Below are 8,178 nucleotides of genomic sequence, written 5' to 3'. Positions count from 1 at the left end.
ATACCTTCAAAGTGTCATTAAATGGCAACTTATTTTCTCAACCAACTCTGAAACATGTATGAAAACAGTTGAGGTAAAGAACTTTCTAAAATAATATCAGTATGTCATATCTGCCTTTGAGAGCCCCTTTTACTCACAAAATACTAAAACTCACAATAACTGTGTCTCATTGTGATGGTTTCAGAAACCGAGCTGTGGTATGACCAGGTCAAAGTTTTATGCTGACAAGTACACTTAAAAATGGTCAGAACAACTAGACTATAAGTAGGGCTTCAAGCCACCATGATGATTCTTCAGGTGCCTTTGGAATTGGTCTGGTTTTATAATGTAAAATTTGCCCCCCTGAGTTTCCATTAGTTCTCGTGAGGGAATGACAAAACCCTTTCCATACTTCTTAGAGCTCTCTTTGTAGCCTTCTACCATGTCTAATGCCTCAGAGCCAACATCTGAAGCAATCATGTATGCACTGGTGTGATACCTGAGGACCTATAAAATGTATTTGATTTGGTAAAACATTCAGTTAAGATTCTGGAAGTTTCTACATGGCTTATAGCATGCAAATTGCTCTAAGTGGACTTAACTGACTGAACTTTTTGCTGGATTAACTGGAGGTTCAGACACCTTCTAAATCCACCATTACAAGGCAAAATATGTGACTAACACTACCCATAAAGTTGGTAGACTCAATTATTTTTTAACAGGAAGAAAACCTTAAAATTGTCCCTTCATATTGGCTGCAGCATCAGTTGAATATGCTACATAACTTTTCAAAGAAATATGATTTGATCTGAGAACATCTGTAACCGTCTGGAACATATTTTTCCCAGGACTTTACTTCAAGCTTTCTATAGATATCAGATGTTCTGTATGGAATCTGCAACATGTCTTAGGATTCTTGAATAAACATCAGTTATGCCTCTGTCGTGAATAGTGTCAATCTGAATTGAACATCTGCCAGCCTTTGTATCATCACCACCAGCAGACTTCTTAATTAACCTGCCGATACTGAAGATGCACTTACATTTGAATCAGAGTGCATAAGTGGATCTTCCACTTAGTTTAGCAACTCACTTTAGTTTCCAAAGATTCAAGATGTATTTCAGCAAATGACAATCTGAGAAATACACACCAGAGCACACTTTTGCTAGAGTGGTATTTGTGTCATGGTGACTGACAGAGCCCTTTACCAATGGCCTTAAGTCCATTAATCATGCAAAATAAAAATACTTCAGCATAACTTGTTCTATCCACGTGTACTTTTGATTATAAAATGGAAGAGTAGCAGTGTGATTAATAGTCCTTATTAAATGGGAAGTCTTCATCTCTTATACTAGTCTCTTTGACACAAATGTTCTGCAAATTACATCTGAAGTACACATTATAAAAAGGAACCTACTTAATTAATTTTAATGAAATTATCTCATATGCACAAAGATGTATGTACAAGGATAGTCTTCTTCAAGTTGTTTAGAGAGTCTAAAAAATTGGAAAGAGTTGCACTATAGGGAATAGTTAAATGATTTATATCTATTCTTACAAAGAAACACTGTGCTATTATTAAAATTAATGTGGCAAAAGTATTTTCACTTTCATGAAAAGATCGTCCATCATTATTGTAAAGTTAGGGAAAGAGAAATTTTAAAAACAGTATCACAGTATAATACATTTTGTTCATACCTTTAAAATAAGTCTGGAAATATATACACCAAATAATAAAAGCAGTTATATCTGGATGATGGGATTATGGGTAAATTCCATTTCCTAATTTGTCCTTTATACCAGCATCAAGTTGTAACCTACACATACCCAAGTCAGAGAGGGGCAGCCTGGGATGTGAGCAGGGGATACAGGCCACTCACAGGTGAACTGACTCTCACAGGCAGAAGAGTGGGTCATGAGATTTTATTTTGTTCTTCTAACTAGCTTCCAAGTAACACTGATGCTGTTGGTTCAAGAACCGAGTAGCACTACCCAAGGGTTCTTCTGGACCCCAGTTCTCCCCTATGCTGTCTTCCATGGGTGTGTGTGTGTGTGTGTGTGTGTGTGTGTGTGTGTCCCATTTCCTCCACTAGAGTTCAGGCTTGGCTTACAACCCAAGCCTAAGGCCTTCCAAATAGCAAGCATTAAATGCATGTTTGTTAAAGAAGTTGATGGAGAGATTTTCAGGCATCATGGAAGGTAAGCTGAGAAAGATCTGTGACATTCACTGCTTACTTCTTAGGTAGCATAAGAACATGCTTCCACTGCTTCACCCACAGGTCCAGAATCTCTGGAGCAGGCCTGGGAATCTGTACACTTACTAGGGCTCCATCAGTTCCTCTGCTCTCTAAAGTTTGAGGACCTGGGCAGGGAATCAGAGGAAGAGGAAGATTCTTCCGCTTAGTCAGAGAAGGCTTTGCACTGAGACAATGAAATCCCTGGGAAAATGTGAGAATGTTTTCTAAGAAAGGTGACATAATGTAACCCTTTACTCCCCATGAACACTTCAGTATGGATTAGTGCCTCCAATAGATGCAAGATTGGTATTATTTGATAAAGGAACCTTTCTGTGTGTGTGGACCTGGGCTTGTTTGTTCACTTAGGGTTTTGTACTTTTTACCTGGGCTGGCTGGAACCACGATCTTGCTGTCTCTGTCTCCTGAGATAAAGGAAACTTTATAAATGTCCAGAGAAAGCTGGGAGCCCACCTAAGAAATGGACAGCCTTTTCCAAGGGAGCTGGGAAGAAACACATCACATTCTGCCCAGGGGCCTGCATGCTTTCAGAATATACAACCACAAAGGAAAGAGATTTTAAAAACAAATGAAAAGACAAAAAAAAACTGACTGTTCCAATTTCCCAAGAGTATTTTAACCCCGCTCCAAGGTAGAAACCTAGAGGGACCAGGGCTGGGACCGTCTGGTGGGTCTCTCCTTCCCACGTGCTACAGAGCCCAGCTGTATCCACCAAGGCCTCAAATGGCATCTTATAAAAGACATTTGGAGAGGCCACAACAGTTCCTCCTCTGAACCCACTGTGAGGCGGGCGATTAAGCCTGAACTAATGCTTATGACAGTTACAAACCGCAAGCAAAAGTAACGAAAACTCTGACACCACTCACACTGAGAAAAGACTTGAGGCACTCCTCTGACAAAGCTCCTCATTCACTCTGCTGCCCTGTGGTTCCCAGTGCTGGGCACCATGCCTCCCTAAGCCCGCAGAAAGGGGCAAAAGGCAGCTTCCACTGTGCCACTGACTCTAAATCCTAGCATATGGTTTTGCACATCTGACCAACTTTTTTTATATAATTTTTTTATTTGGATTAGAGGGACAAGGACTAGATTCTGAATCAAAAATCCTATGTTCTTATATCCTAGTTTATCAAAAGTAGGATGACCTGAAACACATTAGTTCATTTCTCTAACAGTGAAGTCCCTAGAAAACTGAGAGACAGGGGGAGAGACAGAGAGAGAAGATGGAAACAACATATGAGGGTGAACTGGTACCTTCAAAGCTGAGACCCAAGTACATCCAGTAGGAGGTAGCATCCAGCCCTCCAGATAAACCCCTGCAGGTGTTGCTAGGTGGTTCTTCACTAGGAAAGGAAAATTAGGAGCATGAGTCTGACAAAAGGAAGGGAAGGATAGAAGAGGTTCCATATCAGTCCCTGTGGCATCACTGGGAGCAACCCAGTCATCACCCTAAACATGAGTAGAAAGAGATTTGCCAGCACAATCTGTACCCAGTGGTAGATATATCAGCTCTGGCTCTGGAGTCCAAGTGGGACACCCTCAAGGGACCCCAGAAAAAGCAAAGAATCCTAAGACAGCTCAGAGGTCCCACAGGTAAACCAAGAATGGGCTGAGTGCCTCCAAACTTGGGTCATTAGACTTAATGAGATTTCCCTCCTGCTTGCTGGTGGGAAGGCCTGGGGACATTCAGTGGGAATGAGAACTCTCCTGCCAACACAACAAGGCCAGTAGGATACTCAAACTATGTAGTGTTCAGAAGTAATCTGAAAACTATGAAGGGGGTCTAGAGATATAAAGAGGTCCCTGCTTCCTTTCTTTCTCAATATACAGGCAGCAGCCAAGAGATTTTTGGAACTCAGATCCTCCTGGCAGGCTGGGCCTCAGAAGGTGTGGTGTGGCTACACTCAAGAGTATCTTTAGGAATAGGTGGAAGATACTCTTACTTTCCAAAGAGTCCTTAAATGTTTGTAAAGGACTGACATGATCTGCAAATGGTAAACTCAATCCATCTATTTTTGATACCAGGTCTCTCTTCCTGGTATCTGCATGCAAGATAGTATAATTTAAATACCCTACAGGAATCTCAAGTCTGCATTAAAAATTTACCCAATCTTCCTTTAAATTGTAATTACCATTAAATATATGCATCTGTTCTCTAAGATCCTTGAAGACAGTAACCATACCTTATATGTCCTTGAATCCCCTATAAAAAAACAATCACAGCTTCTCAGCAGTGGTGGTTGCACTGAATTAAAGTATCCAGTATTAGCTACAATGGTGCTAGCTGCTACAGCAATACCAAAGCTAAGAGGCTTAATATAGTGTAATTTGATTATGTGTATCCTAAAGACTACAATATGAATATTCCTCACCAGCCAGCCATCTTTCACATGGTCATTTGAGATCCAGAATCATTCCACTTTGTAGCTCTGCCCTCCTCTAGGGTCTTGGAGTCTTCTCTCTTCAGTCTTGTGTTAGTCATTTTTCTTTACTATAACAAATATCAGAGATAATCAACTTATAAAGAGAAAAAGATTGTTTGGACTCACAGTTTTAGAGGTGTTAGTCCATGATGCATTGGCACTGTTTCTTTTGGAACTGTGGCAAGGTAGCACAATGTGATAGAGCAAAACCACTCACCTCATGGCCAGGAAGGAGAAGAGACAATGAGGAAGAGGCTAGGTCCCATAATCCCCTTTGGGCTACTCCCTTAGTGGCCAAAAGACCCCCAACTAGGTCTTTTGTTTAAAGGTTTCATCACCCCCAACAGTGACTCCCTGAGGTTTGAGCCTTCAGAAGGAGGAGGAGAAGGAGGAAGAAGAGAGAAGGAGAGAGGGGCAAGGGAGGGAGAAAGGGAGGGTAGTGCAAGACATACCTGCTGTTTGGCCCCAAGTGACACATCTCACTTCCAAAAACATTCCATTGGTAAGATGCAGTCCTTGCTACTACCTGAATGCAAAGCAGCTGGGCAATGCCATCCCTGGTGGGAGAGCTGGTCCCCAGCCCCACTCTACACTACGGAAGAGGACTGAAACTCTTTGATGGAGGGAGCCACATCTGCCACATGCTCTTATGGCCCTAATATCTAACACGTAAAAGATACACATTCCTCACAAACAGAATGACCATGTGTCTAGGTTATGTGGGGAAAATCCCATTTTGCCTATTTCTTGACATAATTATTAATAACACCCATTTCTACTCTGAAGTGTACAATCTTGGAGGATAAATTATGTTGTTAATCTACTCATAAACCGTCTTATAGATAATCTATGAGCCCATCAAAGTTTTTCAAGGCCTCTATTTTTCACCATGGACAACTAAAGACCTATCTGAGACTAAACAGCAATAATATAAAGAAGAAAATGCCACAGGTGGCATATTCCATTTTACCTGACCACCGTTGACTTTCCTGTGCAGTCAGTGAAATGCATTCTTTGTACTTAGAAGTTCACCACAGAGAAACATGGCCTTCCAGAACACACCTCCCTTGTCCTGCAGCAAAGCAGTGCCCTGAATAGGAAAGAGCATGTCTAAGGCTGAAAAGCTTAAATCGTACATTCCAGTCACCACTGAACCTCAGCTTTCCAGGATAGGACTGGCGTCTGTACAAGGGCCAGTTTTCCTTTCCAAAAACAAACAAAGGCACTGCTAATCTAATCCTAAAACCCTTCCATATAGCAATGAAAACCTGAATAATTAGGAAATCAAAAAATGCCTTCCTAAGAGTGAATTGCACCCATCTTTAAATATGAAAGCCTCAGTGGTAGAGCACCTGCCTAGCAAGCATGAGGCCCTGAGTTCAAACCCCAGTATCACCACCAAAAAATAAAAAAGTGAACGCCTCTAATTTTAAAATTATACAGAGCCCTCCCTGAGATTTACTTTTGCTAATGGTGCTTCTTTATACTGCTTCATAATGCACTAAATAAAGGTAGACAATGCCCAAAAGGTGTCAAAGTCAAAGAGTTTACAAGAAGCCAAAAGAATTTCACAGGATAGATATAAACCGATGCAGATATACACAGATACAAATACAGATGCCAACTGCTAGCCAGCTAAATGAAGGAAATGACCTAAAAACTTATGTTGGTGTATACTTTTCCTTAATTTAATTGGATCAACTCGAAATCCCATAAGAACCTCGTTGAAAAATAGTCTGTGAGTTAATTTCACCAATTCCAACTGGTTTTTCTATTTCCATTCAATTAGTCCACATGAAAGAGGCTTTGCCAAATACAGAGGATTTCCCCATCCAACATCTTCCCCAGTTGAGCTTTGTGAAGATACTAAGAAATTTTGATCAAATGATTAAGCATTAACTACGTGCAAGAAAAACCATTAAATGAATGAGCCTTCTGTGAATTAAACTGATTTCCTAGAATTGAAAACAAAACTGAATCCAAGAATATCTTAAAAATCACATTAGGTGAGTAAAAACATAAAATATTTTTTCACCAGAGCTCTAAAAGTTAAATTAGCTAAAAGAGAAAATAAATGCCTTTGTGTTACAAGCAGTTCCATTTATTAGTACAATAGGTACCTAGAAAGGAACTGCACTTGTTTCTCAGAAGGATGCTGTGTGAAGTGAAAGGCAGATTTTTTTCCATGTCACTCACCTGTAAGAATAGAATCACACTGAGAGGCTGCTTGATGCAGGCCATAAGGAGTGGAAGCAACCAGAGGTAAAGCATAGTTCTTTCCCCACTTCCACTCTGCCCCAGTATCTCCAATCTTTCCATGGGTTTTAGTTGCTTCTGGGTCTCTCTGTTTCTCATAGGGGCTGATCCAAATAGCTATTCTGGGCTCTGCAGCCATTCCATGCTTTGGAGCCTGCAGAAAATGTTTATGCTTCCCATAGCTTCCCACAGGCCGGGAAGTACACAACCTGCTCTGGAAAACGGGGTCAGAGTTCAGAAACCTGACAACAACTTGCAAAGTCTAGGTCCCTGTTCTCCAAGTGGTGACTCAGGAGTCTGGGATCTTTCTATACTGAGATGCTTCCGTATTCTAGCCAACTGGATAGGAGGGAGAGAAAGGACTCATGGAAGATGTGCAGTAAGTTCCTGGTCAGACCTAAGAGGGGTGCCCATCATTTCCACACATATTTCATTTGCCAGAACTCAGTGATGTGGTTCATCTAGATGCTGAGGGATTTGGGAAACCTTGCTTTGCTTTGCACTCAATAATGAGAGGAGAGCTACGTATTGGTGAATTCTGGCTATTTTTCCCACTCTGGCTCTTCCCATCAATTCAGACAATACTTACTCATCTATTTTGCACATCAGATGCTCTGACAAGGACTGGAGGAAATGGTGAGCAATACATTGTCCTCGAGTAATCACAATCTATAAGAGAGAAGAACTGGAAAATTAATGGTATGATAGAGCATGATAAATGGTACAGCAGAGGCATTTGTTGAGTGCTGGGGAAGACGAGAAAAGAAGCAAGTTCGGGGAAGCCTCAGGCCCATGTGAACTGAGTCTGAAGGATAGAGACCATAACTAATGCTTTTTCATCACTTTTCACTCACCAGGCACTGTTTTAAGTGCTTTTTGTGTATTAACTCAATCATTATGACTTGAGTATCATTTATAATATACCCACGCATGAGGTACAGACAGGTTAAGTTACTGGCTCAGGGTCTCTGATAGTGGTACAGGCAAGATTTAACCTAGATAGTCCATCTCCTGAAGCAACTCTCCTCACCCCTACCTTATACTGAGGAGCACAGAGGCCCTCTCTGCTATAGGCCCCGTGCCAGCATGTGTTCCACAGTGACTATAGGAGGGCATGTGGAGGTCTGAAGGATCATGTTAAAATAAAGTCTCGTTACACCCTTACCACCTATGTCATGCCACTTTGGGAATCACAAGTAGCGAGGGCCCAGAGTCAGGCTACTTTGTAAGGCTGAGAAGATGCCAGGACATTAGGGAGATGGGCCAGA

At 41.3% G+C, this 8,178-nt stretch overlaps 1 long non-coding RNA gene across 1 annotated transcript; it reads right to left on the bottom strand.

The window, feature by feature from the left end:
• Positions 1 to 3,483: 3,483 nt before the first annotated feature.
• LOC141415041 (uncharacterized) lies at positions 3,484 to 7,580 on the bottom strand. Its single transcript, XR_012440068.1, has 5 exons — positions 7,500 to 7,580; positions 6,851 to 7,124; positions 5,625 to 5,744; positions 4,604 to 4,722; positions 3,484 to 3,574 (listed from the first exon to the last, which is right to left on the bottom strand). It is a non-coding gene; the product is annotated as an uncharacterized lncRNA (long non-coding RNA).
• Between the last annotated feature and the right edge of the window lie 598 nt (positions 7,581 to 8,178).

The sequence above is a fragment of the Castor canadensis genome, chromosome 12 (genome assembly GCF_047511655.1).
Source record: "Castor canadensis chromosome 12, mCasCan1.hap1v2, whole genome shotgun sequence".
NCBI classification, from domain to species: Eukaryota; Metazoa; Chordata; class Mammalia; order Rodentia; family Castoridae; genus Castor; species Castor canadensis.
Note: the sequence above shows the minus strand (reverse complement) of the source record. Positions and strands in the feature narration are given on the sequence as shown.